Below are 24,776 nucleotides of genomic sequence, written 5' to 3' on the forward strand. Positions count from 1 at the left end.
ATGACACATCTTTGTAAACCAGTCAGCTGTTGCTGGACACTTGCGTTGTTTCCATGTCTTGGCTATTGTAAATAGTGCTGCTATGAACATTGCGGTGCATGTATCTCTTTGAATCAGTGTTTTCATTTTTTCTGCATATATACCCAGGAGTGGAATTGCTGGATCATATGATAGTCTATTTTTAGCTTTTTGAGGAACCTCCATACTGTTCTCCATAGTGACTGCACCAATTTACATGCCCACCAACAGTGTATGAGGGTTCCCTTTTCTCCACATCCTCTGTAACATTTGTCTTTTGTAGACTTTTTGATGATAACCATTCTGACCGGTGTGATGTGATACCTCATTGTGGTTTTGATTTGCATTTCTCTAATAATTAGTGATGTTGAGCATCTTTTCATGTGCCTGTTAGCCATCTACATGTCTTCTTTGGGAAAATGTCTATTCAGATCCTATGCCCACTTTTGGATTGAATTGTTTGCTTGTTTTTTTGATACTGAGTTATATGAGCTGTTCATATATTTTGGATATGAATCCCTTGTCAGCTGCATCATTTGCCAATATTTTCTTCCATTCCATAGTTTGTCTTTTTCTTTTGTCAATAGTTTCTTTTGCTATGCAAAAGCTTTAAGTTTAATTAGACCCCATTTGTTTATTTTTGCTCTTACTTCTTTTGCCTTAGGAGGCTGATCCAAGAAAATATTGCTACAATTTCTGTCAAAGAGTGCTCTGCCTCTGTTCTCTTCTAGGAGTGTTATGGTTTCAGGGCTTACATTTAAACCATTTTGAGGGGTTTTTTTGTTTTGTTTTTTTTGTATATGGTGTGAAAGAGAATGTTCTACTCTTACTGTTTTACATGTGGCTGTCCATTTTCCTAGCACCACTTGTTGAAGACACTGTCTTTTTTCCATTGTATAGACTTACCTCTTTTGTCGTGGATTAATTTATCGCAGGTGCATGGGTTTATTTCTGGGCTCTATTTCTATTCCATTGATCTATGTGTCTATTTTTGTGCCAATACCATGCTGTTCTGCTTACTATAGTTTAGTATAGTGTGACGTCTGGGAGGGTTATACATCCAGCTTTGTTCCTTTTTCTCAGGATTGCTTTGGCAATTAAGGGTCTTTTGTGATTTCATATAAATTTTAGGATAATTTGTTCTAGTTCTGTGATAATTGTCCTAGGTATTTTGATAGGGATTGCATTAAATCTGTAGATTGATTTGGCTAGTATGCCCATTTTAATAATGTTAATTCTTCCAACCCAATAGCACGGAATATTTTTCCATTTCTTCGAATCATCTTCCTCAGTGTTTTATAGTTTTCAGAGTATAGGTCTTTCACCTCCTTGGTGAAGTTTATTCCTAGAGTTTGTTTGTTTTTGATGCAATTTTAAACAGGATTGTTTTTTACTTTCTCTTTCTGATATTTCATTATTAGTATATAGAACCGCAGAATATTTCTGTATATTAGTCTTGTATCCTGCAGCCTTTCTGAATTCATCTATTAGTTCTAATAGTTTTTGGGCCTAGACTTTAGGGTTCTCTACAGAGTATCATGTCATCTGCAGGTAACGACAGTTTTAGCTCTTCACTTCCAATTTGTGTACCTTTTATTTCTTTTTGTTTTTGATTGTTGTGTCTAGGACTTCCAATATTATTTCCTGAATTTAGTGGGAAGGCTTTCAGCATTTCACTGTTGAGTATTATGTTGGCTGTGGGTTTGTCATAAATGGCCTTTATTATGTTGAGATTTGTTCCCTCTGTACCCACTTTGATGAACATTTTTATCATGAATGGATGTTGAATTTGTCAAATGCATTTTCTGCGTCTGTTGAGATAATCATGTGATTTTCATCTTTTTTTGTTTGTTAAAGTGGTGTGTCACACTGGCTAATTTGCGTATGTTGAACCATCCTTGTGACCCTGGGATAAATCCAGCTTGATCACGGTGTATGATCCGTTTTATGCATCATTGGATTAGGTTTGCTTATATTTTGTTGAGGATTTTTGCATCTCTATTAAACAAAGATATTGGCCTGTAATTTTCCTTTTTTGTAGAGTCTTTGTGTGATTTTGGTATCAGGGTAATGGTGGCCTCATAAAATGAATTTGGGAGTGTTCCCTCCTCTTCAGATTTTTGGCATAGTTTGAGAAGGATAGGTATAAGTTCTTCCTTACATGTTTGATTGTCTGTACCTGGACTTTTGTTTGCTGGGAGTATTTTAATTGTAGATTCAATTTCACTCCTAGTGATTGGTCTTCAAATTATCTGTTTCTTCTTGACTCAGTCTTGGCAAGCTGTATGTTTCTAGAAATTTGTCCATGTCTTCTAGGTTATCCAGTTTGTTGGCATATAACTTTTCATAGTATTCTCTGTCATTTTGTTTGTTTGTTTCTCTGTAGTATTGTGTTTATTTGGGTCTTCTCTCTTTTCTTCTTCATGAGAGCCTGGCTAAAGTTTATCAATTTTATTTGTCTTTTTAAATAACCAGGTCTTGGTTTCATTGATCTTCTCTATTGATTTTTTGGTCTCTATTTTATTTATTCTCTCTGATCTTTATTATTTCCTTCCTTCTGCTGACTTTGGACTTTGTTTTTCTTTTTCTATTTCTTTTAGGTGGTAGGTTAGGTTGTTTATTTGAGATTTTTCTTATTCTTGAGGAAGGCCTATATCACTGTGAACTTCTCTCTTAGAACTATTTTTGCTGCATCCCATAGATTTTGGAAAATTGTGTTTCCATTTTCATTTGTCCTGAGGTATTTTCTAATTTCCTTTTTGATTTCATCATTGACGCTTTTTTTTTTTTTTTTTTTAGTAGCATATTGTTTAGTCTCACTGTGTTTGTTCTTTCCTGGTTTTCTTTCTGGAGTTTTTATAGTTTCATACTGTTGTGCTTGGGAGAAATGCTTGATATAATTTCTGTCCTCTTACATTTCTTGAGACTTGTTTTGTGACCTAGTATGTGATCTATCCTGGAGAACGTTCCATGTGCCCTTGAAAGAATGTGTGTGTATTCTGCTATTTTTGGATGTAATTTCCTGTAGCTATCAATTAAGTCCAACTGGTCTAATGTGTCAGTTAAGACTACTGTTTCCCTGTTGAGTTTCTGTCTGGATTATCTGTCCATCGATGTAAATGGGGTGTTAAAGTCCCCTACTGTTATTATATTTTTGTCAATTTCTCCCTTTATGTCTGTTAATATTTGCTTTATATATTTAGGTGTGCCTATATTAGGTGCATGTATGTTAACAAATGTTATATCCTGTCTTGTTTTGATCCCTTTATCATTATATAATGCCCTTTGCTACCTTTTGTTATAACCTTTCTTTCAAAGTCTATTTTGTCTGATATGAGTATTGCTACCCCTGCTTTCTTGTCATTTTCGTTTGCATGAAATGTTTTTTTTATCCACTCACTTTCAGTCTGTATGTGTCTTTTACCCTGAAGTGAGTCTATTAGGCAGTTTATTGAAGGGTTTTGTTTTTTTTTATCCAGTCAACCACCCTGTCTTTTGGAGCGTTTAGTCCATTGGCATTTAAAGTAATTATTGATAGGTATGTACTCATTGCCATTTTAATCCTTGTTTTCCAGTTGTTTTTGTAGTTCTTCTTCATTCATTTCTTCTTTTTGTTTCTCCCGTAGTGGTTTGATGATTTTCTTTTTTAGTACGCTTGAGTTCCTTTCTTTTCGGTTTTTGTGTATGTAGTTACTGTAGGTTTTTGATTTGTAGTTACAATGGGGTTCATATATGTTGACCTATAATGATGTCTACTTTAAACTGATAATCATTTAAGTTCAAACACATTCTAAAAAGTTCTACAGTTTTCACTCCCCTCCTTCATATATATATATATATATATATATACTTTTTTTTTTCCCCCCCACACACACACACTGCATGGGTTGTGGGATCTTAGTAACCTGACCAGGGATCAAACCTGAGGCCCTGACAGTGAGAGCACTGAGTCCTAACCACTGGACCACCAGGGAATTCCCCTTCATATGTTGTTTTTTTTGATGTCATATTTTACATTCACGCTTATCCCTTTACTGTTTATTGCAGTTATAGTTGCTTTTATAATTTCTTTTTTTTTAATCTAGGTACTGTCTTATTTAAGTGATCTTCAATCCTTACTATATATTTGCCTTTTCTATTGGGATTTCCCTTTTCCTATAGATTGTTACTTCTCTTCCATTTAGAGAAGACCCTCCAACATTTCTTTTAGGCTAGGTTTAGTATTGGTGAATTCTTTTAGTTTTTGCTTCTCTGAGAAATTCTTTATCTCTCCTTCTATTCTAAATGATAATCTTGATGGGTAGAGTATCCTAGGTTGCAGGTTTTTCCCTGTTAGGACTTTGAATATATCATGCCACTCCCTTCTGGCCTGCAGAATTTCTGCAGAGAAATCAGTTGATAGGCTTTTAGACATTCCCTTGTATATGACTCTGTTTTTCTCTTGCTGCCTTTAGAATTCTCTATTTATCTTTAACTTTTGCCATTTTAATTATGATATGTCTTGGTGTGGGTCTGTTTCAGTTTACCTTGTTTGGGGCCCTATGTGCTTCCTGTACCTGGGTATCTGTTTACTTCTTTAGATTTGGGAAATTTCCAGCCATAATTTCTTTAAATACAGTTTCTCTCTATCTTCTCCTTCTGAAACCCCCATAATGTGAATGTTGGCACATTTTATATTATCCCAAAGATCTCATATGTTGCTTTTGGTTTTTTTGTTGTTTGTTTGTTTGGTTTGGTTTTTTTGGTTTATTTTCATTTGTCTTTCTGTCTGCTGTTCTGATTGGGTGATTTCCATTACTCTGTCTTCCAGATCACTTATGTGTTCTTCTGTCATTTAGTCTGCTATTCATTGCTTCTAGAGTGCTTTTATCTCAGGAATTGAATTACCTATTTTTGATTGGGTCTTATTTATAGTTTCTAGTTCCTTGTTAAAATGATCTGTGCTTATAGATCATTTCTCTTTCTTAATTCAGTTAGCATTTTTATTACCAAATTTTTTTTTTTTTTTTTTTTTTGGCCACACCACGGGAACTAAGATCCCATGCTTGTGGGATCTTAGTTCCCTGACCAGGGATCGAACCCGGGCCCCTGGCACTGAGAATGCCAAGTCCTAACCACTGGACCACCAGGGAATTCCCATATTACCAAAATTTTTAATTCATTCTCTGATAGACTGATTACCTCTGTTTCATTTTTTTTTTTTCAGGGGTTTTCTCTTGCTTTTTCAATTGAGAGTAGTTCCTTTGCCTTTTCATTTTACTTTCTCTGTCTCTGTGAATTTGGGTGAAACAGTTATCTATTGTGGTCTTGAAGGGGTGTTTTTATGTGGGAGTGTCCCTTTGTAGACGGCATGTACCCAGTGTCTTTGGTGTGAAGGCTGAATTTTATGTGGATGACAGCCACATCTTCCCTGAGGGTGTGCTGGCCACTGTCACCTTGATAGGAGGTGTGACTGCTGTTAGAGGAGCTAGAGCCTGTGCAGAGGGAGAGGCAGAACTTCCTCCCTGCTCAGTGGCCATTGCCACCCTGACAGGGCAGAGTCTGTTTCTGAGTTGCTTTGAAAATTATTTTCTAACAAAAGTGAAATTATATCATTATATATTAACTTATCTCATTCTCTTAAAATTTCTGTATTATACCATAATTTAAATAATCTATTACTGGATATTTGAGTTACTTCCATGATTATACTACAATACTGCTACAGTAAATGTCCTTGTCTGTATAGTTTTGTGCATTTGTTTGTGTCTATTTGTAAGATAAATTCATGGAGTCAGCTCTACCCACCACCAGTCCCTCCCATCAGGAAACTTGCACAAGCCTCTTAGATAGCCTCATCCACCAGAGGGCAGAGAGCAGAAGCAAGAACTACAATCCAGCAGCCTGTGGAACAAAAACCACATTCACAGAAAGATAGACAAGATGAAAAGGCAGAGGGCTATGTACCAGATGAAGGAACAAGATAAAACCCCAGAAAAACAACTAAATGAAGTGGAGATAGGCAACCTTCCAGAAAAAGAATTCAGAATAATGATAGTGAACACGATCCAGGACCTCGGAAAAAGAATGGAAGCAAAGATCGAGAAGATGCAAGAAGTGTTTAACAAAGACCTAGAAGAATTAAAGAACAAACAAACAGAGATGAACAATACAATAAATGAAATGAAAACTACACTAGAAGGAATCAATAGCAGAATACCTGAGGCAGAAGAACGGATAAGTGACCTGGAAGACAGAATGGTGGAATTCACTGCTGTGAAACAGAATAAAGAAAAAAGAATGAAAAGAAATGAAGACAGCCTAAGAGACCTCTGGGACAACATTAAATGCAACAACATTCGCATTATAGGGGTCCCAGAAGGAGAAGAGAGAGAGAAAGGACCAGAGAAAATATTTCAAGAGATTATAATCGAAAACTTCCCTAACATGGGAAAGGAAATAGTCACGCAAGTCCAGGAAGCGCAGAGAGTCCCATACAGGATAAATCCAAGGAGAAACACACCGAGACACATAGTAATCAAAGTGGCAAAAATTAAAGACAAAGAAAAATTATTGAAAGCAGCAAGGGAAAAACGACAAATAACATACAAGGGAACTCCCATAAGGTTAACAGCTGATTTCTCAGCAGAAACTCTACAAGCCAGAAGGGAGTGGCATGATATACTTAAAGTGATGAAAGGGAAGAACCTACAACCAAGATTACTCTACCTGGCAAGGATCTCCTTCAGATTCTATGGAGAAATCAAAAGCTTTACAGACAAGCAAAAGCTAAGAGAATTCAGCACCACCAAACCAGCTCTACAACAAATGCTAAAGGAACTTCTCTAAGTGGGAAACACAAGAGAAGAAATGGACCTACAAAAACAAACCCAAAACAATTAAGAAAATGGTCATAGGAACATACATATCGATAATTACCTTAAACGTGAATGGATTAAATGCTCCAACCAAAAGACACAGGCTTGCTGAATGGATACAAAAACAAGACCCATTTATATGCTGTCTACAAGAGACCCACTTCAGACACATACAGACTGAAAGTGAGGGGATGGAAAAAGATATTCCATGCAAATGGAAATCAAAAGAAAGCTGGAGTAGCTATACTCATATCAGATAAAATAGACTTTAAAATAAAGAACGTTACAAGAGACAAGGAAGGACACTACATAATGATCAAGGGATCAATCCAAGAAGAAGATATAACAATTATAAATATATATGCACCCAACATAGGAGCACCTCAATACATAAGGCAACTGCTAACAGCTATAAAAGAGGAAATCGACAGTAACACAGTAATAGTGGGGGACTTTAACACCTCACTTACACCAATGGACAGATCATCCAAAATGAAAATAAATAAGGAAACAGAAGCTTTAAATGACACAATAGACCAGATAGACTTAATTGATATTTGTAGGACATTCCATCCCAAAACAGCAGATTACACTTTCTTCTCAAGTGTGCACGGAACATTCTCCAGGATAGATCACATCTTGGGTCACAAATCAAGCCTCAGTAAATTTAAGAAAATTGAATTCATATCAAGCATCTTTTCTGACCACAATGCTATGAGATTTGAAATCAGTTACAGGGAAAAAAACGTAAAAAACACAAACACATGGAGGCTAAACAATACGTTACTAAATAACCAAGAGATCACTGAAGAAATCAAAGAGGAAATCAAAGAATACCTAGAGACAAATGACAATGAAAACATGACAATCCAAAACCTATGGGATGCAGCAAAAGCACTTCTAAGAGGGAAGTTTATAGCTCTACAAGCCTACCTCAAGAAACAAGAAAAATCTCAAATAAACAATCTAACCTTACACCTAAAGGAACTAGAGAAAGAAGAACAAACAAAACCCAAAGTTAGCAGAAGGAAAGAAATCATAAAGATCAGAGCAGAAATAAATGAAATAGAAACAAAGAAAACAATAGCAAAGATTAATAAAACTAAAAGCTGGTTCTTTGAGAAGATAAACAAAATTGATAAACCATTAGCCAGACTCATCAAGAAAAAGAAAGAGAGCACTCAAATCAATAAAATTAGAAATGAAAAAGGAGAAGTCACAACAGATGCTGCAGAAATACAAAGCATCCTAAGAGACTACTACAGGCAACTCTATGCCAATAAAATGGACAACCTGGAAGAAATGGACAAATTCTTAGAAAGGTATAACCTTCCAAGACTGAACCAGGAAGAAACAAAATATGAACAGACCAATCACAAGTAATGAAATTCAAACTGTGATTAAAAATCTTCCAACAAACAAAAGTCCAGGACCAGATGGCTTCACAGGTGAATTCTATCAAACATTTAGAGAAGAGCTAACACCCATCCTTCTCAAACTCTTCCAAAAAATTGCAGAGGAAGGAGCACTCCCAAACTCATTCCATGAGGCCACCATCACCCTGATACCGAAACCAGACAAAGATACTACAAAAAAAGAAAATTACAGACCAATATCACTCATGAATATAGATGCAAAAATCCTCAACAAAATACTAGCAAAGAGAATCCAGCAACACATTAAAAGGATGATACACCATGATCAAGTGGGATTTATCCCAGGGATGCAAGGATTCTTCAATATATGCAAATCAGTCAATGTGCACCATATTAACAAATTGAAGAATAAAAACCGTATGATCATCTCAATAGATGCAGAAAAAGCTTTTGACAAAATTCAACACCCATTTATGATAAAAAGTCTCCAGAAAGTGGGCATAGAGGGAACCTACCTCAATAAAGGCCATATACAACAAACCGACAGCAAACATCATTCTCAGTGGTGAGAAACTGAAAGCATTTCCTCTAAGATCAGGAACGAGACAAGGGTGTCCACTCTCACCACTATTATTCAACATAGTTTTGGAAGTCCTAGCCACAGCAATCAGAGAAGAAAAAGAAATAAAAGGAATAAAAATTGGAAAAGGAGAAGTAAAACTGTCACTGTTTGCAGATGACATGATACTATACATAGAGAATACTAAAAATGCCACCAGAAAACTACTAGAGCTAATCAATGAATTTGGTAAAGTTGCAGGATACAAAATTAATGCACAGAAATCTCTTGCATTCCTATACACTAATGATGAAAAATCTGAAAGAGAAATTAAGGCAACACTCCCATTTACCATTGCAACAAAAAGAATAAAATACCTAGGAAAAAACCTACCTAGGGAGACAGAAGACCTGTATGCAGAAAGCTATAAGACACTGATGAAAGAAATTAAAGATGATACCAACAGATGGAGAGATATACTGTGTTCTTGGATTGGAAGAATCAATACTGTGAAAATGACTATACTACCCAAAGCAATCTACAGATTCAATGCAATCCCTATCAAATTACCAATGGCATTTTTTACAGAACTAGAACAAAAAATCTTAAAATTTGTATGGAGACACAAAAGACCCCAAATAGCCAAAGCAGTCTTGAGGGGGAAAAAATGGAGCTGGAGGAATCAGACTCCCTGACTTCAGACTATACTACAAAGCTCCAGTAATCAAGACAATATGGTACTGGCAGAAAAACAGAAACGTAGATCAATAGAACAAGATAGAAAGCCCAGAGATAAACCCACGCACCTATGGTCAACTAATCTATGACAAAGGAGGCAAGGATATACAATGGAGAAAAGACAGTCTCTTCAATAAGTGGTGCTGGGAAAAGTGGACAGCTACATGTAAAAGAATGAAATTAGAAAAAAAAGAAATTAGAACACTCCCTAACACCATACACAAAAATAAACTCAAAATGGATTAGAGACCTAAATGCAAGACCAGACACTATAAAACTCTTAGAGGAACACATAGGAAGAACACTCTTTGACATAAATCACAGCAAGATCTTTTTTGATCCACCTCCTAGAGTAATGGAAATAAAAACAAAAATAAACAAATGGGACCTAATGAAACTTAAAAGCTTTTGCACAGCAAGGGAAACCGTAAACAAGACGAAAAGACAACCCTCAGAATGGGAGAAAATATTTGCAAACGAATCAACGGACAAAGGATTAATCTCCAAAATATATAAACAGCTCATGCAGCTCAATATTAAAAAAAAACAAACAACCCAATCCAAAAATGGGCAGAAGACCTAAATAGACATTTCTCCAAAGAAGACATGCAGATGGCCAAGAAGCCCATGAAAAGCTGCTCAACATCACTAATTATTAGAGAAATGCAAATCAAAACTACAATGAGGTATCACCTCACACCAGTTAGAATGGGCATCATCAGAAAATCTACAACAACAAATGCTGGAGAGGGTGTGGAGAAAAGGGAATCCTCTTGCACTGTTGGTGGGAATGTAAATTGATACAGCCACTATGGAGAACAGTATGGAGGTTCCTAAAAATAGAATTATCATATGATCCAGCAATCCCACTACTGGGCATATACCCAGAGAAAACCATAATTCAAAAAGACACATGCACCCCAATGTTCATTGCAGCACTATTTACAATAGCCAGGTCATGGAAGCAACCTAAATGCCCATCGACAGACGAATGGATAAAGAAGATGTGGTACATATTTACAATGGAATATTACTCAGCCATAAAAAGGAACGAAATTGGGTCATTTGTTGAGACGTGGATGGATGTAGAGACTGTCATACAGAGTGAAGTAAGTCAGAAAGAGAAAAACAAATATCGTGTATTAATGCATATATGTGGAACCTAGAAAAATGGTACAGATGAACCAGTTTGCAGGCAGAAATTGAGACACAGATGTAGAGAACAAACATATGGACACCAAGGGGGGAAAGCGGCGGGGGGTGGGGGTGGTGGTGTGATGAACTGGGAGATTGGGATTGACATGTAAACACTGATGTGTATAAAATTGATGACTAATAAGAACAGTATAAAAAAATAAAATAAAATTTAAAAATTTTTAAAAAAAGATAAATTCTTAGAATGTACAATGGCAGGGTCAAAATGTATGAGTATTTTAAAGATTTAATTATACTTCTGATTTAAGATGGTAGGCTGAACATGTGTTTTCTTCCTATCCCTTACAATTCCATGCAAAATTAGAAATACAAAAAAAAAGTAAATAGAATACATGGAAACAGACTGCTTAACAATGTCTGAAAGATTTTTAAAATTTTTCTTACGTGTTGTTGGATGAAATAAAAACCTTGGCTAAAAGAGTCTGCATGTTTGAACCCTGAAGAGACTCCAGGCCAAGAGTTGCAAATATGATAGAGGAATGCAAAAGTGAGATGCAGTACTTTAAAAGGAATTCATTCCATTTCTGTTTCCACATTCCCCTCTTCATCCCAGTGACAGAATGTAAATGTGGTATTTACCCAAGTTAAAGGGAGAGAAAGTAACAGACACTTCCCTAAAGAATTTGAACATACTGCTTGGGAAAAGTTAATGCTGCTTCTGCTTTTCATAATGGCAGACTAGATAATTTGGATTAGTCTTCCTAATCCAGATAGTTGAGAATAGCTATTTCCTCTGTAATAAAATATAAAAATAAGCTGTTTGAAGAAACTGGAGCATTAATAAGGTATTAAAGAATTATAGGGATAGGATCTAGGAAAAGAAGTAAACTCAGAAGGGGGAACCTGGCATTTAGGATTGCTTTTTCCTTAGGGACTTCTGCAAGTTGCAGAAAAGGTGGCGGAGAAACTGAGTGGTGTTCTCAAAAGTCTTACAAGGGTGGGGAGGACAAAATTAGAGTCCAGAGAACTAGCAGAGGTTGAGGGAAGCTGGTGAACCTTCCATGTTCTGGGTTGGAACCCCAAAAGGCTACACTGGCCCAGCTTCAAATAATCTTACCTCTGAAATTGAATTAAGATGATTATGGAGCACTAGGACCCCAAGCAGCCCACTAGAAGTAAATATAAATCCTCCTAGAGGAATATAATATCATACTAGACCTGAAATTATTTCTACAGTTTTTAACATACAGTGTCTAATACTCAATTTTAAATCCCAGACACAATAGGAGACAAGATAACCCTAACAAAAATCAAAAGAAAATATGAACAGTGGGCAAATTACAGAGAATGGTATTCTTAGACATAGATTTTAAATGCTTGTTTTGTTTAAAGAGATGAGACAAAATGGAGAATTTTAGAAGAGAACTGGAAACAACAACAACGAAAAGGACCAAATGAAACTCTAGATATAAACTACAATAATCAAAATTAAGAACTCAGTTGGTAGATATAACCACAGCAGATTAGGAACAGCTGAAGAGAGAACTAGTAATTGAAAACAGATCAGAAGAAAATATCCAGACTTAAGCAAGGAGAGAAAGATGGATAGAAAATTCAGAAGAGAGGATAGGATAAATAAGGGATATAGTGGGGAGTCTAATATGTCTAATAGAGTAACAGAAGGAGGAGAGAAAGAGAATGGGACAGAAGGAATATTTTAAGAGCTGAGAACATTCCAAAACTGTTGAAAGACAACAGGCCACAAATTCAAGAACCCCCATGAATCCTAATGGGATAAATAAAAAGGTAATGACTCCTAGGCACATCATAGTAAAACTGCTGAAAACTGAACACAAAGTGAAAAGTATTTAAAGTACCCAGAGTAGAATGGAAGACGGGAAGTACCTTCAAAAGTCTGTTTGACAGGTGACTTCTCCATAGAAACCACAGAGGATGGAAGAGAATGGAATGACATCTTTATAGGGCGGAAACAAAATTTCTGCCAACCTAGTTCTATATGCAGTGAAAATTCCTTTAAGGGGAAAGTTAATATAAGGACATTTGCAGACAAATTATAGAATTTGTTACCAGAATACCTACACTTAAGAAAATAATAAAGGTTTTCTTCAAGCAGGAAAGAAAAACTTGTTTTTTTAAGATACTTGAACTTTCAAAAAGGAATGAAAAACAACAAAAAGGATAAATATGTAGATTAGTCTAAGTGACACCATATAAAATGATAAAATAGTATCTTGTGGCGTTTAAAATATAAAGGTTTAAAAGTACAACAGTTGTCTTTTGGTCAGAGTAAAGGGTGTGTATACACATAGACTTTGATTAATCAAGGATGTACATTTTAATCTCTAAGATACCTGTTAAAATAATAGTAAAAGATGAATAACTACCAAACTAATCAGGGGGAGGTGGGTGAGGGAATGGAACAATAAAATGTTCATTCAGTCTAAGAGAAGGCAAGGAAAGAAAGAAAAAAATGACACCTAACAGGTGGGACATATAGAAGGAAAATAGTAAGATGGTAGATTTAAGTCTAAATATATTGATAAATAGTATTGAGTATAAATAGACTAAATTTCCTGAATAAAAGGCAAAGATTGCCAGACTGGAGGAAAAATAAAATCCAACTCCTACCATGTGATCCAGCAATTCCACTACTGGTTATATATTCGAAGAAAACAAAAACAATAATGCAAAAAGATAAATGCATTCCAATGTTCATAGCAGCATTGTTTGCAACAGCCAAGATACAGAAGCAACCTAAGTGTCCATCAGCAGATGAATGGATAAAGAAGATGTAGTCTGTATATATGTGTGTATGCATATACATACACACGTGCACACACACGCACAATGGAATATTACTTGGCCTTAAAAAAGGATGACATGCTGCCATTTGCAACAACGTGGATCAACCTAGAGGGTATTATGCTTAGTGAAATAAGTCAGTCAGAGAGAGACAAATACTCTATGTTATTACTTATATGTGGAAGCTAGAAAATAAAACAAATGTATATAACAAAACAGAAACAGATGCACAGATATAGAGAACAAACTAGCGGTTACCAGTGGGGAAAGGGAAAGGGGGATGGGCAAGATAGAGGTAGGGGATTAAGAGGTACAGACTACTATGTATAAAGTAAATAGGCAACATGGTTATATTGTACAACACAGAGAAATTTAGCCATTATTTTGTAATAACTTTAAATGGCATATAATCTATAAAAATATTGAATCACTATGTTGTGCACCTGAAACTAATAATATTGTAAATCAACTGTACTTCAATTTAAAAAAAAAACCCAACTCTATGATTCTTGCAAGAGACACATTTAATATAAAAGGATCCAGAAAGAATAAAATTTTAAATGTATGAAAAGATATACAGTACAAATTTTAAAATAATAACAGAAGGGCTTATAACTATATTAATATCCAACAGTAAAATTCAGGGCAATACATATTACTGGATATAAAGAGGTGTGCTTCCTAATGATGAAAGGTTTAATTCACCATATCTTACTTGCTGTAAGGAGGTGTGGTTCTTTTTTTATTTATTTATTTATTTATTTATTTATTTATTTATTTATTTATTTTTGGCTGCGTTGGGTCTTTGTTGCTGCGCGCGGGCTTTCTCTAGTTGCGGCGGGTGGGGGCTACTCTTCGTTGTGGTGCGCGGGCTTCTCATCGCGCTGGCTTCTCTTGTTGTGGAGCACGGGCTCTAGGGGTGCGGGCTTCAGTAGCTGTGGCTTGCGGGCTCTAGAGCGCAGGCTCAGTAGTTGTGGCGCACGGGCTTAGTTGCTCCGCGGCATGTGGGATCTTCCCGGACCAGGGCTCGAACCCATGTCCCCTGCATTGGCAGGCGGATTCTTAACCACTGCGCCACCAGGGGAGTCCTTTTTTTTTTTTTTAATTTATTTATTTTTGGCTGTGTTGGGTCTTCGCTGCTGTGCACAGGCTTTTTCTAGTTGCGGCGAGCGGGGGCTACTCTTTGCCGTGGTGCCTGGGCTTCGCATTGCGGAACACGGGCTCTAGGCGCGCAGGCTTCAGCAGCTGCGGCACGCGGGCTCAGTAGTTGTGGCTCACAGGCTCCAGAGCACAGGCTCAGTAGTTGTGGCACGTGGGCCCAGTTGCTCCGCAGCATGTGGGATCCTCCCGGACCAGGGACCGAACCCGTGTCCCCTGCATTGGCAGGCGGATTCTCAACCAGTGTGCCACCGGGGAAGCCCAGGAGGTGTGGTTCTTAATGATGAAAGGTATAATTTCAGAATAATAACTTGAAATTGACATGTACCTAATAACTTAGCCTCCAGATGTATAAAGCAAAAATTGGCAAAACTCAAAGGAAAAAGACAAATTCACTGTTACAGCAACACAATTTCCATAGCCCTCTTAGTAACTAATAAAATATAAAGGTTTAAAAAAAAAATCAGTAAGAACATAGACTTGAGGGACTTCCCTGGTGGTGCAGTGGTTAAGAATCCTCCTGCCAATGCAGGGACACGGGTTCGAGCTCTGGTCTGGGAAGATGCCACATGCTGCGGAGCAACTAAGCCCATGTGCCGCAACTACTGAGCCTGTGCTCTAGAGCCCGTGAGCCACAACTACTGAGCCTATGTGCCACAAATACTGAAGCCCACATGCCTAGAGCCTGTGCTCTGCAACAATAGAAGCCACCGCAGTGAGAAGCCCGCTCACCACAACGAAGAGTAGCCACCATTCGCCACAACTAGAGAAAGCCCGTGCACAGCAACGAAGACCAAACATAGCCAAAAATAAAATAAGTAAATAATTTTTTTTTAAAAAAAGGGAAACAAATCTAAAATAGAGAGGATTGGACTTCCCTGGTGGTGCAGTGGTTAAGAATCCACCTGCCAATGCAGGGGACATGGGTTCGAGCCCTGGTCCAGGAAGATCCCACATGCAGCAGAGCAACTAAGCCCATGTGCCACAACTACTGAACCTGCGCTCTAGAGCCCACGAGCCACAACTACTGAAGCCCGCACACCTAGAGCCCGTGCTCCGCAACAAGAGAAGCCACCGCAATGAGAAGCCCGCGCACCGCAACGAAGAGTAGCACCCGCTCGCCACAACTAGAGAAAAGCCCGCTCACAGCAACAAAGACCCAACGCAGCCAAAAATAAATTAATTAATTAATTTTTTTTAAAAAAACGGAAGGAAGAAAGAAGGGAGATCGCAATACCACCTACAGACATGAAAAAGATCTTGAGAGGATACTGTGTTATTGAATTTTGTGTGATTGAATTTTGTCCCCTCCAAATTCAGAAGTTGGTGCCTTAAGCCCAATATGACTGTATTTAGAGATAGGGCCTTTAAGGAGGTAATTTGGGTTAAATGAAGCCATAGGTTGGGGCTCAAATTAATAGGACTGGTGTCCTTATAAGAAGAGGGGAAGAGACACCAGAGATTTCTCTTGTGTGCACAGAAGGAAGGCCATCTGAGGACACAAGGAGAAAATAGCCATCTACAAGCCAGGAAGAAAGTTCTCATCAGAAACCATCCCTGCCAGCACCTTGATCTTGAACTTACAGCCTTCAGAACACAAAGAAATTTACTTCTGTTACTTAAGCCACCCAGTCCATGGTGTTCTATTATAGCAGCCTGAGCAGACTAATACATATTATAAACAGCTACCTGTAAATATGTTTGAAAATTGAGATGGAGACAAATTCCTAGAAAAATACAACTTGCTGACATTGATATAATAAGAAATAGAAAGTCTGAATAAGCCTATCACTACCTTATAAATGAATCTGTAATTTAAAACTTGACCACAAAGAACCTACAACCCCAGATGCATTCTTCCATACCAGTGAATTCAACCAAGTGTTTACCATCACCGTCAACTTTCAGAAACTTTTTCTAGAGAATAGGAAAAAAACCAGGAGCATTTTCCAATTCATTTTGTAATGCTTGAATAATTTGATATCAAAACCTAACAAAGATATGACAAAAGAGAATAACTACTAGCCAGTCTCATTCATGAATGTAGGTGACAGAATCCTAAACAAAATATTAACAAATGGGAATTTGTTAGTATGTTTAAAAAGGTACATCATCACAGCCAATAGATTTATTCCAGGAATGCAAGGAGAGTTTAACAATTAGAAATAAATAACTGAAGTCTAGAGCCACCGAAGATGATGATGGTCTCCACAGACAAATTATGAAAACAGAATATAAAGCCTGGAAGCTAGAATGACCTAGATATCCAGAAACTCCTCCATTAGTTAGATTTACAAGAAAATTTAATATGGATAGAATATTTCCAGTGGGATGGTGGATTCACAGAACATACCAGTGTTAAGCAAAATGTCATAATTCATATAACATTAAAACATTACTTCAAGAACTAGGAAGTCTAATGATGTCCAAAGAAAATATGAAACTTCCACAGGCATCTATAGAACAAACAGACAACAATTGATTTTAGAGGATCTCCAGCTTACTATCTTCGTTATTACAGTGCAAAACACTCAAACATTTAATAAAACTGTTCCAACTGGTAAACATGATATGGTCATTCGTTGCTAATAAAATATTTAAAACATGTACACTCATTATGTTTTCAGACAACAGGAGGAAAATGTACCACTCTATTTTTTTTCTCGTATCAAGGCACTGTCGTTTAAACATAAACCTGGAATTCAGGTTTACAGGATAAGATCAAGGGAAGACATATCAGAATGCTTTAGAATAAAACTGTTTCCAAAAGAAGAAAAAGCGTAAATCACATGCTTACTTGGCAAAAGAGTTGAAATTTAAATTGTTTAAGGTAGCAGGTAAAATGAACGCTGTTGCTAATTGTGTTGATTTTTGAAGAGTTGCTAACTGCTAGTAGTATCAGAAGTATGTTCAGGATTGTTTGATACCTGTATTCATTAAAAACAAATGGTGGAGAAGGATGGATTTCTATTCACAGTAGCTCCTTTGTATAACATGCAATAAACATGATAATTATTTTGTTCATAAGTTTTGTTTAACAAACCATACCCTAAGTTTAAGTGGAATCATCAAAAAGGAAATAGGTGTATGGTATGTGATTTGAGATTAGTTTTAAAAAGTAAATAAAATGTGGAAAGTACCTTCAGAGACTATGCCATTGCTATTATGTTGATGTAATATATGTACAGCCTTGTAGAGGTAGTAAAAATCAAGTTATAAACTTTAATCTTAACATACCTATTATTTATTCTGTTTTGTATATTACTTGTGAGTTGGAATTTTGCAGAGTATTTCAGGGACAAATACAGATTATTCAATTAGTTTAATTCCTTCTTTGCAGAAGGAAGACTCCCAGGTATTGTAAGGAGATTTTATTTTTAATATATCCAGAGCTATTATTTTAAAAAACCTTCAGAAGTGTAGCAATTCTTTCAGATTTATGGATTACAGATTTTCTTGGTATACATTTTTTCCTAATTTTCTGTGACACATCAGGTTAGTGACATTGAACTAATTTAACATTTACATTAATCCCAAGTGATTTTAGCACTGACTAGGAGTAATTTTATCTACCCTATCCCTACCCAGCCTCTGCCCTAACAAATATTTAATTTTATTTAATTAATTTAACTTAATTTTGAAGCTGATAGCTAATTTCTATTCTATTTTTACCAAAATGACCTGAGTAGTTCACTATTTTTCATCTCAAAGAACTGGACATACTACTTTGTCCAGTATATTTTCTGATGGAATTTATTTAAAAAATGGAACATTGGTCTGATAAAGTCTCCTTTAATTTTGGAAAACTTAATTGTTTATCTAATACTTTACTCAGCAAAAGCAAACTACAGCCAGAGTTGTCAAAATATGAAATTAGATGTTCAAACTTTCGATTTGTAAAGCAAAGGGAGGAAAATTATTTTAAAATACTTTAGTCACTTTTATGATACAAGGACAAATTTCTCAGCCATACACCTGAGAAGTTTTTATCAAGTTCATTCAGAGTTAAAGCTTTGAACTACCTTTTCTTGTCCAGATTATGTAGTATGTTAAAGTCAGTGAAAGTTTGTCTAAGCTTATTGACTTCAATATGCCTTTTCTATTTTTGATTATTAAAATATTTTTAAAATACACATACAAAGCATCCACATAGAAATTAATAGTGCAAGTGGAATTTATTAAAATAGATTTGAATTGCCTCAACACTATTAGATATTGAACTAGCAGTCTCAGTCAGTCTCTAATAATTGCTTTTCCACTTTGGAAATTTGACTTGTCATACATGGACATTAATAATAATTCAAGAGTGGAAAAGGGGATTTATCCCTGAGAGTTCTGTCTTAACCATTTTTAAAACCATGTATTAGTGGCTTTGGAAAACTCTGAATACTATGTTCTCTGTACTCCTTCCCTCTCTCCATCCACCACTATGAAAGTTGGTCTTTTCTTGCTCTGAATATGTTGTCAGAATTGTCATATCATGTTTGTTAGTCCTCTTTTATTTTTGAGATTATGAATCTCTGAAGAAATCTCCTTACTAGCTAACCAGTCCTGAAAGTAGAATACATCCAAGAAAAAAAAAAAGTCCATTTTGTGTGCCACACTCAACCTGTATGTGACAACCTAAAGCAGCGGTCCCCAACCTTTTTGGCACCAGGGACTGGTTTTGTGGAAGACAGTTTTTCCCTGGACCAGGGGTGGGGGGTGGGGGGTGGTCTCAGGATGATTCAAGCGCAGTACATTTATTGTGCGCTTTTTCTATTATTATTACATTGTAATAGATAATGAAATAATTATACAGCTCACCATAATGCAGAATCAGTGGGAGCCCTGAGCTTGATTTCACTTGCCACTCACTGATAGGGTTTTGATATGAGTCTGCAAGCAACTGATTTATTATGGTCTCTGTGCAGTCAAACCTCTCTGCTAATGATAATCTGTATTTGCAGCCGCTCCCCAGCGCTAGCATCACCGCCTCAGCTCCACCTCAGATCATCAGGCATTAGATTCTCATAGGAGCACGTAACCTAGATCCCTCACATGCACAGTTCACAGTAGGGTTTGTGCTCCTAGGAGAATCTAACACTGTCACTGATCTGACAGGAGGCAGAGCTCAGGCAGTAACGCAAGCAATAGGGAGCGGCTGTAAATACAGATGAAGCTTGGCTCGCTTGCCCGCCACTCACCTCCTGCTGTGTGGCCTGGTTCCTAACAGGCCACGGACCAATACCGGTCCATGGCCTGGGGGTTGGAGACCCCTGACCTAAAGCACATTAGTTGATTATATAGGAGGGATTGATAGGAAACCATGCTTAATTATAGTAACTTATTTAAAAGGGCAGGTTTTTAAAGTAACAGCCTTATTGAGGTATTATTCACATACCATACAATTCACCCATTTACAGTAAGTGGACAGTTCCGTGGTGTTTAGTTTACAGTTCAGTTCACAGGCTGTGCAGGCATCATCATAATTTTAAAACATTTTCATTATCCCAAAAAGAAACCCTGTATTTTTTCCTCATTTCACCTCTAACCATCCCCGACCCCAAACCTAGGCAATCACTAATCTAATTTCTGTCCCCCTATTCTGGACATTTAATGTAAATGTGATCATTTGTGACTGTATTCTTTCACATAGCATAATGTTTTGAAGGCTCATCCATGCTGTAACATGTATCAGTACTTTTTTTTTTTTTAATTTTTTTTTTATTGGCTGTGCAGCTTGTGGGTGGGATCTTAGTTCTCTGACCAGGGATCAAACCTGGCTCCTGACAGTGGAAGCATGGAGTCCTAACCACTGGATGACCAGGGAATTCCCAGTACTTCTTTTTATTGCCAAATAATATTCCATTGTATGGATATACCACATTTTATTTATTTATTCATCATTGAGGGACATTTGGATTGCTTCCACACTGGCTATTATGAATAAGGTGACTATGAACATTCAGGTACAGGGTTTTTGTTTGTTTGTTTTTTTGGCTGTGTTGGGTCTTTGTTGCTGCTCACAGGCTTTCTCTAGTTGCGGCGAGTGGGGGCTACTCTTCGTTGTGGTGTGCAGGCTTCTCGTTGTGGTGGCTTCTCTTGTTGCGGAGCACGGGCTCTAGGCACGCGAGTTTCAGTAGTTATGGCTCGCGGGCTCTAGAGCACAGGCTCAGAAGTTGTGGTGCATGGACTTAGTTGCTCTGAGGCATGTGGGATCTTCCCGGACCAGGGCTCGCACCCATGTCCCCTGCATTGGCAGGCAGATTCTTAACTACTGCACCACCAGGGAAGTCCCAATATCATACTTATTAGTGAGTGTTAAAAACTTTCTCTTTAAGATTGGGAATGAGATAAGGAGGCCTACTATTGCAGTTTTTATCCAGCAGTACACAGGAGGGCCTAGCCAGTGTAACATAGCAAGAAAATGAAGTAAGATCTATAGATTGGAAAGGAAGAAATAAAACCATTTTATCCACAGATGATGTGATTGTGTACCTAGAAGATGTAAAAGAATCTGCAGAAAAATTATTAGAATTAATAAGTGAGTTTAGCAAAGTTGCTAGATTCAAGGTCAGTTTTTTTATTTAAGCAGTTGTGTTTCTATATATCAGCAATAAGCAGTTATAAAATGAAATTTCAAAAATACCATTTAAACCTACATACCTTGATATAAATATAACATAAGATATATTAAACTTCTATATAGAAAACTATTAAATGTTGAGAGAAATTAAAGAAGACCTAAATAAAAAGAGAGATTTTCATATTTATGATTTCAGACACTATCTTTTGTAAAGGGGTCAATTTCCACCAAATTTATTCATAGATTGAATGTAATCTCAATCAAAATCCCACCTGGGTGTGTGTGTGTGTGTGTGGGTGTGTGTGTGTGTATGTATAAGTGCGTTCAAATTGACAAGCTGATTCTAAAATTTATGTGGAACTGCAATAAGGTAAGATGACTTACTCTTGGATATCAAGACTTATTACACAACTAGAGTTATTGAAGACTGTGTGCTACTGGCACAACATGGACAAAAAGACCATGGAACAGAATAGAGAGCCCAGTAATAGACTTGCACGTGTACGGACACTTGATCTATGACAAGGGTGGTTCTGCAGAACAGTGAGGAAAGAAAGGCCTTTGAAATAACGGTGCTGGATCAGTTGGATATCAGTATGGAGAGGGGGGTAAATCTCATAACATAGCCAGACGACTGGCATTTTAGATCTAAATGTGAAAGGCAAAACTATAAAGCTTCTAGAGATAATATAGGAGAATATTTTTAAGACCTTGGGATAAGAATTTTTTAATGAAATAAATAGAATATAGAAAGCAATAACCATAAAAGAAAAGATTGATAAATTGAACTACATTAAAATTAAGAACCTTTGTTCATCAAAAGATACAACTACAAGAAAAGAAAAGGCAAGCCACAAAATGGAAGAAAATATTTACAGCACATATAATTGATAAAAAGCTTGTATCCAGAATATATAAAGATCTCTAAGTCAATAAGAAAAATATATGCAGCCCAATAGAAGACAGGAAAGAAAATTGAATATATATTTTTAAAAAGAGGATATTCAAATTAGCAAAAAATTTTTTGAAAAGTAGTAACCTCAGTAGTAATCAGAGAAATGCAGATTAATACCACAGTGAGATACCACTCACACCCTCTAAAGTGGCTAATATTCAAAGACCACAGTATTAAAGATTGGTGAAGATATGAAGCAGCCAGAACTTTCTTATTCCATCACCTTGGGAAACTATTTAGATCTATCTACTAAAATTGAACAAAGTACAAAATGTCATAGCTGCACTATTCACATTGGCCAAAACCTAGAAGCAGGCCAAATGGCCAACAACAAATAGAACAGTAGAATGGGTAAATATATCGTATTTCTATAAAGGTATAATATACAGCAATGAATGAACTAACTACAGATATACACAACAGTGTGGATGAATCTCACAAACTTAATGTTAACCAAAAGAAGCCAGTAACAAAAGACTGCATATATTGTATGATTGTATTTTATATAAAGTTCAAAAACTGAACTATAATGTTTGATGTCAGGATAATGGTTACTTTGGAGAGAGATGAAAGAGAATTGATTGTAAGGTGACACATGGAGGGCTTCTGGGGTGCTAGCAATGTTCTGTTGTTTGATCTGGGTGGCTTTTTCCCATTATCATTTTGTTGAGGTATCATTGATGTACAATAAACTATACCTGTTTAAAATGTACAATTTGATGAGATATATTTGTGTGTGTATACATAGAAATATGCGTCCATGAAACCATCACCACAAGCTAGATAACAAATATTTCTACCTTCTCCTTTCCCCCCCAAATTTCCCCAAGCCCTTTGTAATCCATCCCTCCCTCTACTTCAGGCTCCAGCAACTACTGATCTAATTTCTATCATTATAAATTCATTTGTGTTTTCTAGAATTTTATATAAATGGAATCATACAGTATATACTCTTTTTTTGCCTGGCTCTTTTCAGTCAGTATAATGAGTTTTGATTCACCCTCTTGGTTGCACGTTTCAAAGTTCGCACAGTATTGTTCCTTTTTATTGCTAAGTAGTATCTCATTGTATGGCTGTACCATGGACATTTGGGTTGTTTACTGTTTTTAGCTATTGCAAATGAACATTCATGTGCATATGCACAAAGGTGTGCATACAAGAATGTTTATTGCAGCATTGTTTGTAATAGCAAAAAAAAAAAAAAGATGGAAACAATATGTCCATCTAAACAGGAGTGGTCAAATAAATCATGGGACAGCCATTCTTCTGGAGCACTATGTAGTTCTTTTTTTTTTTTTTTTTTTAATAAATTCATTTATTTATTTTTTGGCTGCGTTGGGTCTTTGTTGCTGTGCACGGGCTTTCTCTAGTTGCAGCGAACAGAGGCTACTCTTTGTTGCAGTGTGCAGACTTCTCATTGCGGTGGCTTCTCTTTGTTGTGGAGCACAGGCTCTAGGCGGGTGGGCTGCAGTAGTTGTGGCATGCGGGTTCAGTAGTTGTAGCTCGTGGGCTCTAGAGCACAGGCTCAGTAGTTGTGGCACACAGGCTTAGTTGCTCCATGGCATGTGGGATCTTCCCGGACCAGGGCTCGAACCCATGTCCCCTGCATTGGCAGGCGGATTCTTAACTACTGCACCACCAGGGAAGTCCCATACTATGTAGTTCTTAAAAGCAACAAGCTAGATCTGTCTATATCAACATGGAAAGCTTTCTAAGATACATTAAGTAATTGGACAAATTGTGAAATAATATTTATAGTAGGATCTCATTTTTATAAAAAGCTATACATATATGTGTGTAAAGTGCCTTGAGAAAGTGACTGGAAAGCTGCAGACCAAACTTAATAATACTGTACTGCACATTTGAAAGTTGCTAAGAGAGTAAATCTTAAAAGTTCTCATCACAAGAAAAAAATTCTGTAACTGTATATGGTGACGGATGCTAACTGACTTATTGTAGTGATCATTTTGCAATATATACAAATATAGAATCATTATGTTGTACACATGAAACTAATAGCATGTTGTATGTCAATTATACCTCAGTTTAAAAAATAATTACAAAATAAAAAATAATTAATTTGTAAAATGACTTATCCTTTCCCTAATCTCCTTGTGACATTCTTTCCCTTCCTTCTCTTTCACTGCATCATACCCAGTGGCGGAGGAATTCTGACTGATGCAGTCTAGCTTCAGATCCAGTGTGCTTACCACTTATTGGCTGTGGTACATGGGCCTCAGATTCCTCCATATGTAAAATGGGAATAATTATAGTACCCTTCTCATGGGATGGTTGTAAGGATTCAGTGAGATTCTGTTAAACACTTAGAACAGTGCCTAGTACATCATTAATAGTGTGTGCTGTTAAGCAAAGCATTTAACTTTCCTGGGCTTCAGTTTTCTCATCTGTAAAATGACACGGCTGAACAAGATGATCTCTAAGGTTTCTGTTAACTTAAACAATTATAATACTGTGATTTAGTGCTACTGTAAGTAGTTTATCCCTATCAGTCTAGGTATACTTTTCCCTTCTTAACTGTACTTGTTTCCCTGGTACATGATGATCTGCT

The 24,776-nt window shown here is 36.6% G+C and overlaps 1 protein-coding gene and 1 non-coding gene across 5 annotated transcripts in view; one reads left to right on the top strand and one right to left on the bottom strand.

Moving 5' to 3' along the window:
* LIN9 (lin-9 DREAM MuvB core complex component) overlaps positions 1 to 24,776 on the top strand; it is a 102,947-nt gene that overhangs the window by 69,354 nt on the left and 8,817 nt on the right. The gene's annotated exons all lie outside the window — the stretch shown is intronic.
* Positions 5,078 to 5,150, bottom strand: TRNAE-CUC. Its single transcript has one exon. It is a non-coding gene; the product is annotated as a tRNA-Glu (tRNA).

The sequence above is a fragment of the Balaenoptera musculus genome, chromosome 1 (assembly GCF_009873245.2).
Source record: "Balaenoptera musculus isolate JJ_BM4_2016_0621 chromosome 1, mBalMus1.pri.v3, whole genome shotgun sequence".
In the NCBI taxonomy this organism is placed as follows: Eukaryota; Metazoa; Chordata; class Mammalia; order Artiodactyla; family Balaenopteridae; genus Balaenoptera; species Balaenoptera musculus.